The 21,165-nt window shown below is 39.0% G+C and overlaps 1 protein-coding gene and 1 long non-coding RNA gene across 2 annotated transcripts in view; both read left to right on the top strand.

Annotated features, from left to right (window-relative positions):
* Positions 1–21,165, top strand: part of hectd2.S (HECT domain containing E3 ubiquitin protein ligase 2 S homeolog) — a 196,683-nt gene that overhangs the window by 1,777 nt on the left and 173,741 nt on the right. The window lies entirely within an intron of this gene.
* Positions 10,879–20,909, top strand: LOC121396238. The gene is made up of 4 exons (XR_005962898.1): positions 10,879–10,951; positions 13,784–13,993; positions 18,788–18,913; positions 19,977–20,909. It is a non-coding gene; the product is annotated as an uncharacterized LOC121396238 (long non-coding RNA).

The raw sequence follows: 21,165 nt of genomic DNA, 5'->3' as shown, positions 1-21,165 counted from the left end.
GGTGTAGAGAAAGTGAACTATTTATCCAAGGAGGAAAGGAATTCTTCACTAATTTCATTGGAAAAAATCTTTAGAGAACTTTGTAGAGAATTCTCTTTTTCTCCCTTTGATGAATATACATCTTTGTAGTGGAAAAGGCTTCCTCTGGGTTATTGAGTCTAATTTTCAAAAACCAAAGTCAGCTACAAAACCAGCCCAAAACTAACCAAGAGGCACTTCAAAAGTAGCCCAAAAATAGCATATGTGCAGTGAAAAAAAAAGTCTAAAAAAAACGAATATATGTGAAAATACGACTTATTTTAAATTTTCACTGATTTGCAAATTTTTCCATGAAGTAAAATGGGACAAATTCACCCGTCACCAGGGGCGTAACTACAAAGGGGGTTCAGGAGGTATAAAGACCCAATAAAGCCCTAATATATATACAATTTCAATAAATATTGGTAAAGCAGGTCAACCTCTAGACATTTTGGTGGCCAGTAGATTTTTGCCCCAAAATTGTCTGAAATTGAGGAAAGTCACTGGAAAATGTGAGAATGCTTAAGAGGGACGGGAGACTGGGGTACAGAGCCTAAAATCGGGTAACTACACAAGTCAGTCCCATTGCATGCTGGGTATTGTAGTCTTACATTAAACTTGACAGTCTGCAAATTAAGCAAAAACTACATTACCCAACATGCACTGGGAGACACAGGCTTGGCACATTAGGGCAAGAAAAACTTTGGCTGGTTTCCAAAGTACAAACCAGCCAAAATCCCGAAATGTAGCCCAAATCCGTACCTTGGCTAGTTTGTAGTTTCAAATCCCGCCTGGGCTTTAAATTAGTAGCCCAATCTGGCTGGAAACCCGCCAACCTGCCAACCCTGGACTTCCTCCAGGTGGTGGTGATCTACATCCCTAAGCATCAACCTTCAGCCACAGACTGTTGGAGGGATGTGGGGAGTTGTAGTTCAGCAACAACTTGAGTAACAAGTTGTATTTTGACATAAACACCAATAAGATCTTGTTTTGCTGCATGCAGAGACGAAGGCTGGAGAAACACATGTATTGCTTTTTACTACAGCTCTTGAACTTTAGATCCCATTTTATTTTTAGCTCCACAAGGCAAACAGTAAAGACTTTGTCTAGACTTTTCTTGTAACTACAGCCCATTGTGGTTCATTGGCAGATTTTCTGTCAAGTTGTTCTTGTTTTTTGGTGCTCAATTTCTAATACCATATCTACTAGTACTTACAATAATACTATGCAAGAAGTAGAGTAGACTGATGGTATGGTGATAAAAATTACAGAAGGATCACCCTGGTTTTGTACATTCCACGTAATAGATCCCGTACCTTTGTTAGAAAATGAAATATCTGCTACAGAACCTCTTGAAAAGTCACCGAACCAGCTGTCCTTACGGATAACCTTGTTAAAAGGAGTCGTTCACCTTTGCATAACCTTTATATCCAGTTTTTTAATTATTTCTTTAGCCTCTTTGCACATTTCAAACGGAGGAGGGGGGTCACTGACCCAGGCAGCCAGTTTAATTTTATTTTAACTTTCTATTAATTCTTTTTATATTCAGGCCATTTCTTATTTGTTTTCCTGTTTCATTTAAACTACCGTCTTGTTACTTGGGTAAATTTGACCCTAGCAACCAGATAGCTGGTGAAATTCCAAACTGCAGAGCTGCCGGACAAGCTAAAGCATTAAAAAAACAAACAAAAAGGGATGCAATTTACAAATTGTGTTAGAATGGCATTGTCTACATGATACGAAAGGTATCCAACTACCCCTGATTGTTAAGGGCTGCTCTCCCAAGAGGTTCTGCTGCAGCTGAAGCATTTTCTCCACCTTACTTGCTTGCCCAAAAAACTAAACAGTCCAATTAGACATCTTTTTGGTAATTATTAACATACATAAATGAAAGTGAAGTAGAGAGGCAGGAAGTGATTTCATGATCAGCCATTCAGCTTATTCTCGATCAAAAGTCTTATTATTCTTCTAACACTTCATTATTACAGTACGTTCCCCTGAACAGAACTTTCTAGTGTAAAGGTTGCGGTAGATCTCTGCAGACCAGGCAACAGGTATTGAAGGAATGTTAATACTTTCCAGCGATTTTTTTTTTTTTTCTCACTGATCTCCCCCAACCCCTATGTAATATGGTAGTCACGAGTGCAAAATCTGCTTGTGTCAGCAGAGGAAATGGCTTAGTAAAAGACTAAATAGGTATTCACTGATGCAATTATTTTCTGCTTTTTTGAGAGAAGACCAAACTGAGCATGCTCATGCCCGGGGCAAGGAGGTTTAAGCTGAAGGCAGGAAGTCTGATACAGAAGCCCATGAGTACACAATAGAAGGAAAGTAATGCAGTGTTTCTTTTGACAGAGGACTCAGAGCAGCATTACTTTGAGGGTTTACTGGTATATTTAGGTGGATCTTTCTGATAAGGCTTACTTAGTTTTAACATTTCCTTCTCCTTTAATTTGCCCCACCTGTAATAAACTGTGGATCCTGCAGATTTGGGAGACCAGACTTTCCTTGTTAAGCTGGCCACTCGTACAGAAACCTGCTAGACCACTTTGCCCATTTTAAAATTGAATAAGTAGACCAGCTTTTCATGTGTGCAGCCCCCAAATTAATTTTTTTGATGATCACTAGAAAAAGAGGTTGGCCAGCAGCCTCCACCGACACATGGACAGGCAGGGCCAGGATAAAAAAGATTAGTGTGATTTACGGCTCTTACGCACGGGCAATTTTTTTTCTGTGTTCAAGTGCTGGCAAATAAACACATTTGCTAATTATTCCATTATATTCTACCTGGTTGTTATTCCTGAGGTTCTGAGTTGCGTTTTACTCTAGTGCGTTTGTTTAGACATCGTATGTTGCATCTCCTTGCACTTGATGTGCGTTCAGCTATCAATTATTTGAGAGGAACAGGGTGTGCCTGTGGCTAATAGTCATTTTTTTTTTTTTTTACTTAAAACAAACCACTTTAAGAAAAAGTTACATTTCAATCCCTAATCTATTCATTAAGTACTGTATTGCGTTTAAATTGGCTTTATGACATCCATCCAGTTGTTTTTGTTATAATTAAATGTGCATTAAGTCTCTGTCTGCTTTGCTACATGATTGGAAACATACACTTCCCCTTAAATTCAGTATGAACATTATGGGGCCCATTTACTTAGTTCGAGTGAAGGAATAGAGGAAAAATAGTTCCGATTTCGAATGTTTATTTTGGCTACTTCGACCTTCGACTATCGAACGATTCAAATTAAAAATCGTTCGACTATTCGATAGTCGAAGTACTGTCTCTTTAAAAAATTCTTCGACTCCCTAGTTCGCCACCTAAAACCTACCGAGGCCAATGTTAGCCTGTGGGGAAGGTCCCCATAGGCTTCCTAACAATTTTCTGATCGAAGGAATATCCGTCGATCGATGGATTAAAATCCTTTGAATCGTTCGAATCGAAGGATTTAATCGTTCGATCGAACGATTATTACTTCGATCGTTCAATCGTTTGAATAGCGATAAATCCTTCAACTGCGATATTCGAAGTTGAAGGATTTTACTTAGTCGGTCGAATATCGAGGGTTAATTAACCCTCGATATTCGACCCTAGGTAAATGTGCCCCTATGTATTGTATGTGCTTACTAAGTTTTCTGTATTGGGTATAGTACCTTGCGAGTACTCCACTTACTGGCAGCATTCATTCAACTTTGAGGAAATGGCTAAAAATTATAAGTAAAATATTTAACTGTTAAGGAGCAGATTTATTAAGTGTCGAATTGAAAATTAATAAAAAAATTTTTATGGTTATAACGGTCATATTAGACTAGGAAATTATCCAAACTCGATCTGAGTTTTTAAAAATATTCGAATTAGATATTCGAGATTTATCATACTCTGGCCCTTTAAGAATTCTAATCCGACTATTTGCCGCTGAAAACCTGCCGAATTCATGTATAAATCAATGGGAGAGGTTAGTAGCCTCCCTGACATTCGAGTCTTTTTCCGAGAAAACACTGGAATAGAGTTTGGCCGAATTCGATTCGAGTTTTTGAGTGGGTAAAATTCCTCCAAGTTTAAGATATTCCATGTTTTTTCTTAAATAACCCCCAGTTGAATTTCGAGTATATTCGAATTTTAGGGAGTTTAAAAAAACTTGCATGAATTTGAAATTCGACCCTTGATAAATGTGCCTCTAAGTGCGCAAATCCTGGCGCAAACCTTCTTTCCTCCCTGTTGTTGATTAAAAGTAAAGTTTAAGACTGATGCTTTTTTCTTCTGTGTTCCACGGAAAAAAGGAAAGTTATGGCATGTTGCTATGGGAATCAGGGCTGGAATGTGGCCCTCGTCGGTCCTTGATTGATGGCGTTGGCTCATCCCTTAGCATAAAAATGTGTAAAAGCCCTGCTACAAAAATAAACCATTCTACGTAAATGTTTAAGGCTAAGGCCACACTAGGCGATAGCGCCGCGATTTGACTCGCGGCGACTTTTCGCCGCGACTTTTCGTCGCGACTTTTAAGCAATCGCTGGGGAAACTTTTGCGCTGGCGTCTATTGGGAATCACGTAAAATCGCCAGCGTAAAAACACACGCGGCGATCTTTTCTCTACTGTCGCTCGAAATTGCCTCGCTAGGCGATTTCGAGCGACAATAGAAAAAAGATCGCCGCGTGTGTTTTTACGCTGGCGATTTTACGCGATTCCCCATAGACGCCAGCGCAAAAGTTTCCCCAGCGATTGCGGCTTAAAAGTCGTGGCGAAAAGTCGCCGCGAGTCAAATCGCGGCGCTATCGCCTAGTGTGGCCTTAGCCTAAAGCTAACAGAGTTGTGAAAATCCAGTTACCACCAAACAAGCAGACTTTGTAGATTTTTTTATAGGCAACATATTTAAACGAAAGAAGCTATTTGGAAAGCTTCCATCACATTTGCACTTTAGGAATCATAGTTATAGCTGTTAAGGTAACATTGTACAGCTGCTGCTATCAGCACGTGATCTCTTCTGTCTACTGGTGGGACATAGTGAGAAACCCGGATTTATCATTAAGCCATTGCCCATAAAGTGGAGAATATCTTTTCTGAGAATGTTAACTATCCAATAATACCCAGACAACTGGCAGTTAATTGATGTTGTGACATTCCCATTGGCTGGTTGGTTATTGAGAAGAATGGAGACACAAATACATGTTCTTATAAGGAAAATTTGTCTGTAATGGAAAAATTACTCTTCAAACAGGCTTCTACAATAGAGTGAAACAAACATGCCAGCTGGGTTCTTCTATACCCCAAACTTTCCCAGCATACTAGAGGTCTATAAATAAGGTATACACGGAGATGCAGGATAACTTTCTGATTTTAGAAATGGATTGAGTTCTCCCCCAAGTATATAATCCTTAAACTACTTGGGTCATAACAAGTGAAAATACACCCCAAATATATAATTAAGTAAATGGCAGCAGATTGAAGGCAATGCGAATGCGGAACACATATAAATAAGCCATATTTTTAAAGAACTGTATAACACTCTATATAAATCATAATTACAGCCTTAACGGTTTATACCATTTAAAGAAAATTACACCCTCTCTCTAAAGACGGCTTGTTTTTATTCGATATATCTTTGACTGCCTTTACCTGCATGCACGTTATTCCTAAAGGCTAATAAATATATGTACACGGAACGTATCAAACGGCAGAGACAAAACCTGAATGCAGGTGCATCTTGGCCACACTTATTCTGCCTCTGCCGTTCTCCCGGCCACACCCCAAATATAATTCAGTGAAGACTTTTTTTGCATTTGTGTGACTTTTAAAAAATGCATTTCAGAGGCAGGGGTAAATTGAGATTAGGGTGCAAATTACTGACAGTGGATGAAAAATGTGGATGAGTTGATTTGTCTTGATACTGCTTGAGAGAGTTAAATAATGTATTTATTGGTTTGTATAACCAAATGTAACATTTTGGATATGGTTCATGGTTTAGCATTCAGCTGACTCTTTTCTCAAGGTTCTGGCCAACACGAAGATTTGCAAATGGAACATTTGGGTTGGCAAGGGGACATGAAAATGCCATGGGCCTCCATCCCTACTCCAGATTTTAATTTTTTTTACAATAGGGCTGAAATAAAAGTTTTTGTTGAGTAATATGCATTCCTTGTACAGGTATGAGACCTGTTATCCAGAATGCTTGGGACCTTGGGTTTTTTCAGATAACAGATTGTTCCATAATGTGGATCTTCATACCTTAAGTCTACTAGAAAATCATGTAAACATTAAATAAACCCAATAGGCTGGTTTTGCCTTAAATAAGGATTAATTATATCTTAATTTGGATCAAGTACAAGGTTCTGTTTTATTATTACAGAGAAAAAGGAAATCATTTTAAAAAAATAATGTATTATTTGGATAAAATGGAGCCAATGGGAGAGGGGCTGTCTGTAATTTGGAGGTTTCCGGATAACGGATCTCATACCTGTCGTTCATACCCAGGGAGGGGCCTTCCATCCAAATCACACCAGAGTACTCCTCAGTGCTGACCTGTTTAGGAAAAGCAGAATAGTGCAGTGTGGAGTTGAAGGGCACAGCCTTGTACCACTTGATCTCCTTTTCCAAGCAGTCACTGACCAGGAGCATGCCCAGTTGAAGCTAGGTATGGATAGTCTTCAAGTTCCCATGCTTTTGGTGCATGATTACTGGGAAGATAAAATCGAGTACTACAAATTGGGTCCCGTCAGCCCCACGGCTCCACTTTTTCTGAACATGTAAGGTCAACGGGTCAATAATGGGTGGGGATACAATTGTGCCATTTGGGAGGGGAGGAGGGAGGCCTCTTCATGGGTACTAACTTACAGTATGTTTGGTGCTTTTACACTGAAGGATGTATACATCAGGAATGCACATTACATGCAATTTTTCAACTTCTTTAGAGATGCCACTTTGTGAAATGGATTTTGGAGCTAAACTAGTGACACATCTATTGAGTGAATGGAGTTGTAGCTCCAGGCCCTTTTACTCAAATTTGCCTATTTACTTGGCTGACAACACTTTTTCAGAATTCTTTACTTTTGTTCTCCTCTTTCTGACGTGTCTCCATAAATCACTATTTTCCACCCATCTTTACCTGCACATTTGGCCATTCAAACATACAATAGTGAGGAGGCTATAGGAGCAGGAGGAGGCATCATCATTTGTTAGCAGAAGCTGAGCAAAACTATATAACCCCCCTTAGCAGCCTATATGGTGCAGCCAGTAGTGAGAAGGCAGTGGCTGACCTCAGGCACTTAACTCATTATATGCAGCAGCCATTGCTTCTAGTGAATTCTGTTGTCTGCTGTGTGCTAGAAAGCCAGGCCACCCACATCTTCTCAGAAGTGGGAGGCTGAGTTCCATCGCAAATCTTGCCAGAGCCTCAGCTGCCTCCTCACCTCTGACTTCATCACATAGACTGTTGCTTCCTCCCAGCTAAAGTCTGATCACTCTATGCAGAGCCACATGTTTCAGAGTGTGTTTGTTATAATGGCAGTAAATATAGGTTTGGGACCTGTTATCCAGAATACTCGGGACCAGGGGTCTTCCGGGTAACGGATCTTTCTGTAAATTAGATCTTCATACCGTAAGTCTACAAGAAAATCATTTAAACATGAAATAAACCCAATAGGCTGGTTTGCTTCCAATAAGGATTCATTATATCTTAGTTGGGATCAAGTAAAAGATACTGTTTTATTATTACAGAGAAAAAAGAAATCATTTTTAAAAATTTGTATTATTTGATTATAATGGAGTCTATGGGAGATGTTCATTCTATAATTCAGAACTTTCTGGATAACGGATTTCCGGATAATGAAATGTAAAAAGTAATGCAAATTTGCAAAACTGTTCAGAAGAACATTTTTACATTGTTATAATGTGGCTATATTAATCCCCTTTAATAAAATAATTTATCCGAATATCTAGGGCTGACCATTCAGATCCTTATTACATTTTTACTTTCAAAATTGCAAATGAAAACCCATTTTCATACGAAAATGTAGCGCAAATGATACCTATTATTGGATAAATTAATTGATTAAAAAATGTGAGTCTCTTGGACTACTTAAGCCCCTGAGGTATAGACCTAAATAGTGGCAAAAAGAAAAAGTAAAGCTACATATTTCTGTTATGATCAATGACTAAGTTGGTACAACATTCTGCTACCATGGAGACTGGGCGTTCTGGTATTTATATAAATTCTTCAGGTTATTATAATGCGTTGATTCATTTTTTCTTTAAGGATTATGGGAGTGGCAGGAGAACTTACAGTAAAAAATACAAATAAATGCAGAAATCATCAACGTTTTGTATAATCATTTAAACAAAGCCTTTGCTGCTCAGCTTTGCGGAAATGCCCTACTCTTTATTTACCCGGGGCACAAAGCAAGTTCCAGAAGCTGTAGTGACTTCGGTGTTTTCTAGATTAAGAGAGACAATGACCTGTAAATGATTTATTTCAGTACAGCTAAATGTATTCATCCCTGTTCTCAGCCTTCTTGTCTATCAAACATATTTTGACAATTTTCTAACCTGATAATTATGTGACTAATGTGCACCTGTGTTTCAGGCTGATATTCTGGGTTCATCTTGTGCACCTGTGTTTCAGGCTGATATTCTGGGTTCATCTGTCAGAGCTAGATGTTGGTGCAGAAAACTGAAAAGGCAATGAATATCAACTAAAATTTCATAGGGTACAGGTATAGGATCCCTTATGCGGAAACCCGATATCCAGAAAGCTCTGAATTACGGAATGGCTGTCTCCCATAGACTCCATTTTATCCAAATAATCCAAATTTTTAAAAATGATTTCCTTTTTCTCTGTAATAATAAAACAGTACCTTGTACTTGATCCCAACTAAGATATAATTAATCCTTATTGGAAGCAAAACCAGCCTATTGGGTTTATTTAATATTTAAATGAATTTCTAGTAGACTTAAGGCATGAAGACCCAAATTACAGAAAGATCCATTATCCGGAAAACCCCAGGTCCCGATCATTCTGGATAACAGGTCCCATACCTGTATTAAAGAGGGGGCATACAATATTGATAGAAATCCATGCTTATTTATTATTGTAATGGATTGCGATACAGTGCGATCAACATGTATTTTAGTAAGTGTTTTGGCAGCAAAAGTCATTCCAAGCTTAGGCAGTAGGACAATGAAAAAAAGGCAGAAGTGTATGAGACCTTGAGCCACTTGTCATGGCATGAGAAAACTAAGGGGTGACGGGAATGACCAGATAGAAAAGGGGCAACATGTTAAGGCTGGCAAAAGAAATGTGGGGTTAAACTGTGAAGAGGTTCTCAACTTGGGCTGCAATTGAAAGAGGAGATCCACAGCAAACTGGAGGTGAAAATTTGGAGTTTCCTATGGCAACCACCTATAGCTCACCCTGGTGTTATGAACCAGCTATTTTTTATGTATTGGAGGCTATAGGGGTCATTTAAATGCAGTTACACATGAAAAAAAATCCTATTCATTAAAGGTCAACAAGTTCTCCTTGCACTTTTGTATGGTTGCAACTGGCACTGCCTTCCTCCAGCCTCCTCATCTGAACTCTGTCTATTGATGCAGGAAAAACATTGAAACTACCACCTCCCCTGAACTAAGTGATAGATCCAGGGTTTCCACAGTGGCCAATACTACTATATAGGGCACACTGACAATGACACCAACCACAGTTTAGCACAAAGGTATCCGATTTGTACCATAGGCAAATATCAATTGCTTCAGATGCGTCTCTGCCTGGCATCAGCAATTACACTGGAATCCCGAGAAACAATAGTGAATAAAAAAGCATGATGATTGCACTCAAAACTACACTCAGTGCACTGCATTTGCAGTCTAAAAGTATCAGACCATCAGTTGCACCTAATTATGTGCAGTACATAAAGGGGCTCATATCTGAAGTTTATTTAGTTAAATGTAATAAAAGTCAGAAAAAAGGAAACATATGCATAAATAAGAGAAAAACCTTTGGTTTTTCAATATAGTTATTACATTGTCAATTTTAAGACCTACTATTTAGCTGCAAACAACTTTTTATTACAATTGGACATCTATTTTCCTGTGATGCACGGGTTACATTTTCCTGGGTTTGCAAAAGTTACAAAAAAACATGCAGAGGAATAATTGTTTCCTCTATAATTTAATTGGGATACTTTCCTCTCTAAACCTTCCATCTGAATGCATATTATGTACTTTAGTCAGGGCTGTATTGAGACCGGGCAGGGGAGTAGGTTATGGGGACGAGGCAGGCTATGTCGAGGGTAGTAGTCCCTGTGACTTCAGGGGGCCAGGAGGCTCTAATTCAGTGATCTCCAACCAGTAGCTCGTGAGCAACACGTTGCTCTCCAACCCCTTTGGATGTTGCTCCCAGTGGCCTTGTCATGTCTCCAATGTGTAAATGAAACGGATCCGCACACACAACGATTAATGCAGTCGGGGATTATCCCCTTTTATTCAGCCACCAAACATCAGATGTTTGGTGGCTGAATAAAAGGGGATAATCCCCGACTGCATTAATCGGTGTGTGTGCGGATCCGTTTCATTTACACATTGGTTGCTAAGGGACCCGGCCGGGTCAACGGAAGGAACGCACCACCAGCTTGCAGGATTGGTGAACTACAGGTGTGCGGTAGGAGAATTACATTGTAATTCTTGTCATGTCTCCAGCATATGCCTGTACCTTGCTTTGGATTTCCTTATTCCTTTGCTGTGGGCTCCCTCCTATGGACACTTTCGGCAAGTGCACAAAGTCACTAATTCTTTACTCCATAATGCTTATGGCAGTATTCTGGACTGATTAGGCTACTGTACTGCCACCATGTGACCTAATGCAATGTGGGAGCCAGGACTCCATTTTACACCATCCATGCTGCTGAAAAGACACAGTTTGCATCTCTCCTTATGATAGAATCGCTGGTAAGGAAATATTTGCACCAAAACACCTCCACAGCTGCCAGCACCCCCCAGAGACATTGCTGCATAGACATTTCATGCCAGCTAACATTTTTATGTTGCATGTATATGCATATAATACACAAAAGCCATGAATATCCTGTAAATGATATCCTTATAAACGGTGAGTAGTGATGTCATCAGTTATAAACGGTGAGTAGTGATGTAATTTCTGTCACATGACTCACTAAAATTTGTGTATTATAATAAATAAAGTACCCCCAGTTGTAAAATATGAGGATATTAGAAGTTACCTCGGAGTTCCATGACCTGTATAAAAACACTCGGCCTTCGGCCTCGTGTTTTTATATGGTCATGAAACTCCTCGGTAACTAATAATATCCTTATATTTTACAAGAGGGGGTACTTTATTCACTATATACGTTCATTTGCATGTTTATAAAAAAACAGGTACACTGCCAAACAGAGCCACAATGTAGGTTAACAGTCCACATAGGGGCTACCAAATGGCCAATCACAGCATCAGCACAGTTTGGCATCCCAAGAACATTTCTCATGCTTGTGTTGCTCCCCCAACTCCTTTTACTTCTGAATGTTGCTCACGGGTTCAAAAGGGTGGGGATCCCTGCTCTAATTCATATACAAATTCAATAAATATTGTTAAAACAGGTCAACCTCTAGACATTTTGGGGGCCTGAAAAATAATTTGCTGTGGGGCCCAGTGATATCTATTTACGCCACTGTTGAGGGTGTGGTCTGTGATGTCATGGGCAGACCTAGTGACATTGGGGGTGGGGCTATGACATGGCAGTCAGTGATTCTCTGATTGCCACAGCAATCTAATCGAGTGCTAGTTTGGAAAACCAGGCCGGCTGGAATAACTGGGCTGTCGGTCCAAACCGGACATGTATCAACCCTAATTCCAGTGCATCTTACTAAGCGTTCAGGTGCAGTCTATTTACTGCACAACTAGACAACAATGCAAACTGATTCACAATATTACGTATATCTTATTATTGTCTCCCCAAGATGGGGCTACCATATTTCAAGACAAGTCAAGTGGACCTGGTTTCCAAGGTTTTTATTTTACTCTTCTCTTATTTCACCCTTCTTCTGAGAAACGGAATTATATGATATATTATATTACATGGAAAAATCACTGGGGTGCCTGTCAGTGATTACAATTGCTGGACCCCCTCTTTGTTAATAAATACACTGGTCAAGGGTGTACTCCCAACAGCACCACCATTTCCAGCTACTTCCCAGTGACTCTCTCGACCGTCCAGGATGGTTACAATGGTGTGTAATATAGTAGAATTTCAGAATCTTACTGTATTGTGCATGCACACTATCCCAGGCAGTTATGATTCACAATCTTGGATAGCCAAAAAGGGCCATTGGTACATTTTGGACGGGGACATTTTCCAGTACCAGGAAACAAGGCAATTTTTGACAGTATGTGTTTTTGCACAGCAATTTGGCAGAAACACAGATCCGAACCATCAGGTAAATAAACTGAAAAACATTAGTTGACTTATACATTTCACATAGCCACATAACTAATTTTGTGATTTTAACACTGGTTTTTTGGGTTTATGTTTCAGGGCACTTGTAGACCTTTTGTCCTGTAATATTGAATATTCCATAGGGAGAGCATTTCTGTGCTTGGCAATGCTCTACAGCTGACACACTAAAGAATTAGAAGCAGCTACTGGGTTTGTTATTATGTCAAGTGTAAATATTTGTTGCAGCTGTTGAGCAGATTTTGAAGTACATGCAAAAGACTGCCCCTACGGCCTCTCCTGTTATGGATATCTGTGCAAATGTCAGATGCCTAATTATGTTTGCCTTGCTCATTGAGCCAGAAAGAGAGTGAGGACCCGTGCTGCCATTATGCTGTTTGTTTTTGTAATTTAGGAAGAACTTATATGTATATTTACTACACTGAACTCGCTTGTAGTGCCTTTATTGGTAATGAGGTGAAGCCTCGGCCAATGTAGTGACAGGGAAAACCGCTTCTGTTCTTATTCTACTTTACAAGTAATTTTACTTTAAATTAGTAAAACGACTATTCTTCAGAAACGTATAGAATCCGCATGTGTTTCATAATAATATTTCATACTAAATAGTTAATTGAATGTTGTTTAGCCATAACCAGAAAGGGCTACAGGAGACTGAGGTTACCCAAGAAGTTGTCTAATGGTGGATAGCCAATATCACATCATAGTCAAACATTTAGGGGGGGGTATTTATCAAGGGTCGAATTTCGAGGGGTTAAAACCCTCGAAATTCAACCATCGAATTGAAATCCCTCGACTTCGAATATAGAAGTCGAGGGATTTTTAGCGTATTCAATCGATCGAATAAAAATCGTTCGATGGAAGGATGAATTAGTTCGAAGCGATTGAACCGATTTTTAGCGATCGATCGAAGGATTTCTATTCGACCAAAAAATATTTAGAAAAGTACTCTGGAAGGTCCTCATAGGCTAACATTGCACTTCGGTAGCTTTAATTTGGCGAAGTATGAAGTCGAAGTTTTTTTTAAAGAGACAGTACTTAGATTATCGAATGGTCGAACGATTTTTACTTCGAAACGTTCGAATCGAAGTCAAATATAGCCTATTCGATGGCCAAAGAACCCAAAAATTTACTTCGAAATTCGAACTTTTTGAAATTCCAACCATTGACTGGAGCTTAGTAAATCTGCCCCTTAGAGGAAAGCCACAATGCTGCTTCCCTTGCTACAGTATAAGCCAATAAATAACCTTAGAACTGAACTATCACTCAGCAAGAAAGCCTAAAATCTGACACTCCTTTACCATCTCATTTTCAGATACCCTCCACTAGAATCTTACGCAGGTCCAATCGGGCAGACCCTTGCCCGACCTGGACCCACAGACCTGCAAGCAGCCCTGACCCGCCACCCACTACCGGAGCAAACCGGCAAACAGCTTGCTTACCCACCAACTCGGTGCCCGCGAAAACTGTAAAGTGACTTCACTTTTAACCGGATGTGGCACCACACGGGACCCTATTCTGCTAGGTAAGGAAAGAAATCTTACAACAAACTCCGGAGAGGGTAGGAGGGACCAGTCCTGCAACATAGCCAGGTACCCAGACGGGTTACCCGCGGACTACCCGCACAATCAGGCTGTGCAAAACCTGACCAGCTTGTGGCTATTCTACAGGAGGTACCTGCGGGTACTCAACCTGATGCAAGACTCTACCCTCCACAATCTCTTAGCTTCTTTTGATTGTCTGTTCTCCTTTTTTCCACTCCCCCATTTATTTATTTCACTTTGCTCCAGTCTGCTGGTGAGACCCACCAAAACCAGTTAGACTCTTTAGTTCAAAAATAATATATTTAGATCTTTTTATTTGGCTTCTTCCACCCTCATTCAACCAAAATTTTCTAAGTAAAGCTTGAGAATATTTACTAAAGCGCTTGAACATTTCTTCACCGGAATGTCTTTAATATGCTTTGGATACAACTGCATCATCACCTCCTAGAGCTAAACCTTGGAAGAATAACATGTATTTGCCAATGTGTTTCCAGTTGGAAAAAAAAACAAAGCATATTTTTATTCATGATGTTCTTATTTGATTTTTATTAAGACACTTGAGCCACATGTTTCATTGAACTTTTCCCCAGCATTTATGTACCTCCAGTCTGACACAATAGGTCTCATACTCATATGTGCTCAAAATATATATGTTATAAATATGCACCATGGCTAATTTGTAGAATTTTTCTGTATAAAACACAGACTTTTAGACACAGAATTGTTTGGGAATTAGTAGATATACAGGTATAGGATCCCTTATCCGGAAACCTGATATCCAGAAAGCTCCGAATTACGGAATGTCTGTCTCCCATAGACTCCATTATATCCAAATAATCCAAATTTTTAAAAATGATTTCCTTTTTCTCTGTAATAATAAAACAGTAGCTTGTACTTGATCCCAACTAAGATATAATTAATCCTTATTGGAAGCAAAACCAGCCTATTGGGTTTATTTAATGTTTAAATGAATTTCTAGTAGACTTAAGGCATGAAGACCCAAATTACGGAAAGGTCCGTTATCCGGAAAACCCCAGGTCCCGAGCATTCTGGATAACAGGTCCCATACCTGTATTCCACTACTGTAGCTTTTTTATTTCCCATATGTTCCTAAATTGGCTTTGTAAATTGTCGTAATGGCTTTTCTTGTTCTTCAGACTTATTTAACCAAAAACGTTTCATTAAGTGCTTAAAACCATGTGCAAAGTTTGGTAAAGTTGAGTAGTCTGGGGGTGGAAACTCACTTTTGGCCTTTAGGGAAATCTACTTAAATGTGCACTTACTTTTCTAAAAAAGCAGCAGTTCTGTCATGCCTTGTGTTGAGATACTAGCTACAGTATATTTAGACATGAGCATTAAAGGAGAACTAACTCTTAACTAAATAAATAACACATAAATAAATTGTGTACATCATTTTTTGGGCTTCTATACCAACCCAAGGGAATCACAACCCTTTAGCAGGAAATATCTGTGCCTACACAAATGCCCCAGTAGCTGATTCACTGCACATGCTCTATGCTGCTGTCAGTTACTGAGCTTAGGGACCAACACACAATATAATCACAGTACGGCATTTCTAGTCAAATTCAATTTAGGGTTTAGTTCTCCTTTAAGACTACAGTGGTGCTATCTAATGTCCATTGTTTACATTTCTTGTGAATCCTTAAAACTAACCAGCAGAGTGATTAGAATTGGGTAAGCCACATTCTGGGAGAGAGATGATATTTTATGGTTTTCCTTTTTACTAAAGGGAATGTAGGAGCTATAACTAAAGCCCCAGTGTAGGTTGGTATAAGGATGAATATGCTAGTAGCTCTTTGCAAAGTGAAATTCAGACACTTGTCTTTGAAATAGACATGATGCCTATGGCTTACAGGTAGGGGCACATTTACTTATTTTTTTTTGGCTACTTCGACCATTGAATTGGCTACTTCGACTTTGAATCGAACGATTCGAACTAAAAATCGTTCTACTATTCGACCATTCGATAGTCGAAGTACTGTCTCTTTAAAAAGAACTTCTACCACCTACTTCGCCACCTAAAACCTATCGTTCGATCGATGGATTAAAATCCTTCGAACGATTTTTCCTTCGATCGAAGGAAATGCGGATTTTACTTCGACGGTCGAATATCGAGGGTTAATTAACCCTCGATATTCGACCAATAGTAAATGTGCCCCGTAGTGTTCCAGTAGGGATGTCCCATTTGCTTAAGCCTCAGAGTATATCATAGCCAGTGTATTCTTAAGTGAGACAGTGGAGACATTTTGATTATAATAGTCTTTCCTGTGAAAAGTATACCATTGAAATGCCAACATGCCCTTTGAATGAAATATAAGTGATGTAGATGGTGATATTATGAGAAAATTTCCAATTGGTCTTAGCTTTTAAACATTATGAAATTTCTACAGGCAGTGGTATAAATGAGAGACTAGAAGTGAATAGAAAGATAAGTAATAACAAGTAGTAATAATACTACTACTAATAATAATATTAATACAATTGCTTTCCCAAAGAGCAATTGTTTATTAATATCTGGGGGATCATTGACCCCCCCCTTAGGACCAAATAGCATATTAAAGACCAATCAATCCCAAGGCAAATATGTGTGTTTCCCAATAAAAGGGGTTGTGCAGTTCATGCAGTGTTGCCTGCTCTTGGCATGTCAGTGGAGCAGTGTGATCCAGGAATACTGGTTGTTCATTTTTATTATAAGTGGGGTTTATATATATGCAGGGTTCACTGGCAAGAGTCAGCACTACTGCATGAAAGGCAAACCCCCTTTTATTTACTTATAAAGGCAGTGTGCTTGGGTGTGTATGTATAGTGCTAACACACCATTAGCATGTGATTCTTTTGGCATAAATCTGGTGCACCTATAGTTGCAGCCTGGTGTGGGAATCATGGAACTATCACCAGATTCAGGGGGGCGGTAGCTTGAGGGCTCCCCAGTGTGAGTAGTTGCACATGATCTGACTCTGGTTAACTGGAGGTAGTGGGCAATGTACAATAAATTGGCTCAGTCTGTAAATTTGTTTTTGCACAAAGCCTTTTAGTGTTGCTGAATTGCCGTAAGTGTCTGGCTACTCCCACAAATAGAACTAAAATGAGGGGGTGACATGACAAGTGAAGGACAAGCCACAAAAATGACCCTTTTTATCTGAGTATGTAGCCAGGTTGTAATAAAGCAGCCTTTATTATATTTTTTATATTATTATTTATATTTATTATATTATTTTTCTGCCAGGTACGATTGACCCCAACATTCCCAGTAGCACTAGGATGTTTGCAAACAAAGACTGTACAAACTGAGCAGCACAGCAGAACCTTTGTTTATCTGATCCAAATGGACATGAATGTATTTAACTGTTTAGATGCTGGTCAGCCATCCAAAGAAACCATGACCCAGTTACCCTTTAACACAAGTAAATCCATTCAGATCTTTGGTATGTTACATGATTTGCATACCAGAAAAAGTCTGTGGGGATTAAATTGTTATTATACCCTGTTGCCTTTACTGCTGTATTGTATGCTGACAGTATGTTTTGATTTTTCAGTAGCTGAGTGACCTCCAGGAAAGCTTTGTGACTCAATAGATTGGAGTACAAAGACATGGTTACCAATTGCGTTTGCCTGAATCCGTACTTTGCAAAAATATTTGGTTTTGGGAGGTCAACATATGTTTTTGTTTTAACCCTCCCAAAAATGCAGTAAATTTGGTAGTTTTTCAATAGCCGAAATGACCTCCGGGGCTATTTGTATGCGATAAATTCATTTTGGGGTCTGTAAGCGCCAGATACTTTAGTAAGCCTATACAATGGGCAACAAACTGTTCAGTGGACCACTGTTTTTCATATTTAGGATGTTTGCTTTGTGGGCGATATGAACTTGCAAAGTGAACATTTTGAGGTGATTTTTTAGAATTTTCATACATTTTTATAAAAACGTCTATGTTCAGAATAGCTTTGATGTTTGGTAATTAGTAGTAGAAACACATCGTTTTGCATTCGGCAGAATGTGTACTTTTCAAAAATATATGGTTTCCTGGGTTAAACCTACTGTTCTAGGATATTGGCTTTAGAATCTAAATTATGTCATATTCTGCTGTAGTGCTTTGAAATTCTGTAATTTATTGCTGGGAGTTTTTGATTTCATGCATAATGCAAAACAACATTTTAATGTATGTCCTCTAAAAAGGGGTTGTTCATCTTTGAGTTAACTTTTAGTATGATGTAGAGTGATATTCTGAGATAAATTGCAATTGGTTTTCATCTTTTATTATTTGTGGTTTTTGAGTTATTTAACTTTTTATTCAGCAGCTCTCCAGTTTGCAGTTTCAGCAATCGGGTTGCTAGGGTCCGAATTACCCTAGCAACTATGCATTGATTTGAATAAGAGACTGGGATATGAATAGGAGAGGCCTGAATAGAAAGACGAGTAATAAAAAGTTGCAATAATAATAAATATGTAGCCTTACAGAACATTTGTTTTTAGATGGGGTCAGTGACCCCCATTTGAAAGCTGGTTGGCTGACTGTCAGCATGAGCCCTAACAGCTACTGGTGTTGAATCTGGCTAATCACTAATTCATTGGGCAGTTGGCAGTCAGAATACAGAATTGCAAATGAAGAAACACAGGGTTTAATAGATTTGCATATACAAGATTGATGTGCTCATGTAAGAGCAAACCGTTCTACCCATTTTACAATGTATTCTTTTCTCTTTTATAATGTACTCACTAGAGTAAAATTATTAGAGTTTTACTTTATTTTGCAGGTACATGGCCCAGGGCAGCTACAAGGGCACTAGGAGAGAAGTCAAGATGGTGACACAGAGTTTTCTAGGATTGTAGAGCAGGCCAGTGTGTTTTATCAGTGAAGAGGAGATTATAATCACTGCCAGGTATGTAACAAATTGGCCTGTTATTAAGTCCCAGACATTCCCATACACTGGCATGAAAAGGTTGTGTCAATGAATGAGTGTTTGCACAGGAGTGAAGATGTGTGGCCATGAGTATAAATAAGTGAGAATGACTGTGAATGTAAAAGGGGTATGTGTCAATGTACTAAGAGCTTGAATGCAGAGAGGAACTGTAAGAATCAGTGTGAGAGTGAGAGTGCATGGGAGTGTGCTGATGTGCCATAGAGACAGTTTGGCTGAATGCAAGAGTGATATTATATGAGTGCAACAGTGACTATAAAAGAGGGAGTCTGTACATGAATGAAACAACACATGACAGTCACACACCACTGGTTGAATTAGCACATGTTTATACATGTGAGCAGTAACGCCACGTCAAGGCTTCAACCTTGTTACCGGCACGCCGGGTGTAACGCCTCACACAACAGGACAAACGTGACAAACAAAGACAACAAACGAGGTTTTAACTGCACGTGTCTATGACGTCCCACCCTTTGCTCGTTTAACAACAACAACAACTTAATAGGACAAGGTAAAAAAAACCCATCTTACTTCAGATTGGGAAAAAACCCTTGCCCTTGATTTCTACACAACTATGAGAACTATAGAACTATATACAAAACTAACAGGGTATTGGGGTCTATAGACATGATGTGCAGGAAGACAAACAGGCTGTGATCTTAGACTCTGTTTGCCTTCTGTTACACCCTTATCCTTTCATATCTCACGTTCACTCACACATTCACACACATATAGATACCCACCTAATACTTACCAGATGAGCCACTGCCACTCAGGATTCCAAAACCTGATTTTACCAAGGAATCTCATGCTCTGAAGGATCTTATCTCAGGGTGAAGGTGGAGTTGTTGTTGCCCAGGAAATGCAGAATATAATGATGGTACAGCCTTTGTGCAGCAGGTGGAGCTGATATTGAAGCCTACAGATATACCCACTGTCCTCTGATTGTATGTACTTATGCTAGATGGAACAGCATGTTATTTTAACTGGCCAGATTACTCACTTTCATACATACTTACTCCAGCCAGGAGGAATTTAGGAATGAAAGGCCAGAGACAATATTATTTTCCCTTGATGTGGCTTCATTCTCCTGGGATCCGAGGAATGACAGATTCCCATCATATGGCCTGAAGAGCTTTGCTGATGGCTGTGTGAAAGGTAAAAAATATTTTTGTTAAAATGATACAAAATATCTATTAGGAGCAAGAGAATAGTCACAGTATTTGTGTTGTGTTTAGTGTGGTTAGATGGTTTTAGTTGTAAAAAGAGCAGGTTTTGTTTCAGTTTGCCATGTATTTCATATCATTATACAATAAAGATTACAATAAAACTATCCAGCCTTTAGACATGGAAGTGCAATAATAATGCTTTCTGAGAGACATCTCCATATGTGTATAGATATTCATGTGTGTGTAAATATGGTGACTAATGTGTTTAATATTTAAATAAATAACTTCCACAAATGAACCCACTGCTTTCACATTCATCTGTCACAAATCTTGTACTTACTTTGCGTGGCTGGAAAGGGGGATCTGCTCCTTCCTCTTCCAGCACCACCCAGTCGATGGGCTCAAAGAACGGGTGGCACCTGATGTCTCCTCTGGCCCCGAGCCGTCGCCTCGGCTTCTTTTTGAGGAGCTAAAGGTTCAAAGAGCAATTATTTTAATACCACTGATTTTATACTCTCTAAAATACCCATCAATGAAATTACTGCAAATGATTCATAGGTTTGCAAGTTAATTATTCAAATCGCTAATAGGTTTTTATGATACATTATAGAACGTGTGGTTTCAGAATGTAACATGAAACTCTTGTAGCTCATTCATGTTATTGTATAACCCTATAAGAATGCAAAGGTGATAAAAGGTTTTAACTAAGGCAATGCAGTAAAATAAAAAAATATTTGTGTTACAATACTATTGTTGGAATAAATAAAAGTTGAATGGACATATATGCTGCAGCCGATACATTACACTACACTACACAAGCCCGGGAAACCTTAATAAAATAAAATAGAATTGTTATATTGGCCTATACATGATCCCATTGTATAGTTTATGTGGCATATGTTAGGAAATATAAGGGGGAAGGCGGGTACCCCAGAAAAAATGTACGATCTATTGCAGCCTATCACCCTGAAAAAATTTTGGGAACATTTTCAACTATTTTTTGAGGAAGTCCTATCTACTCCATTGCACTTCACCTGGTCTGAG

Source organism: Xenopus laevis, chromosome 7S (assembly GCF_017654675.1).
Source record: "Xenopus laevis strain J_2021 chromosome 7S, Xenopus_laevis_v10.1, whole genome shotgun sequence".
In the NCBI taxonomy this organism is placed as follows: domain Eukaryota; kingdom Metazoa; phylum Chordata; class Amphibia; order Anura; family Pipidae; genus Xenopus; species Xenopus laevis.
This window is presented reverse-complemented; position numbering and strand designations above follow the sequence as displayed.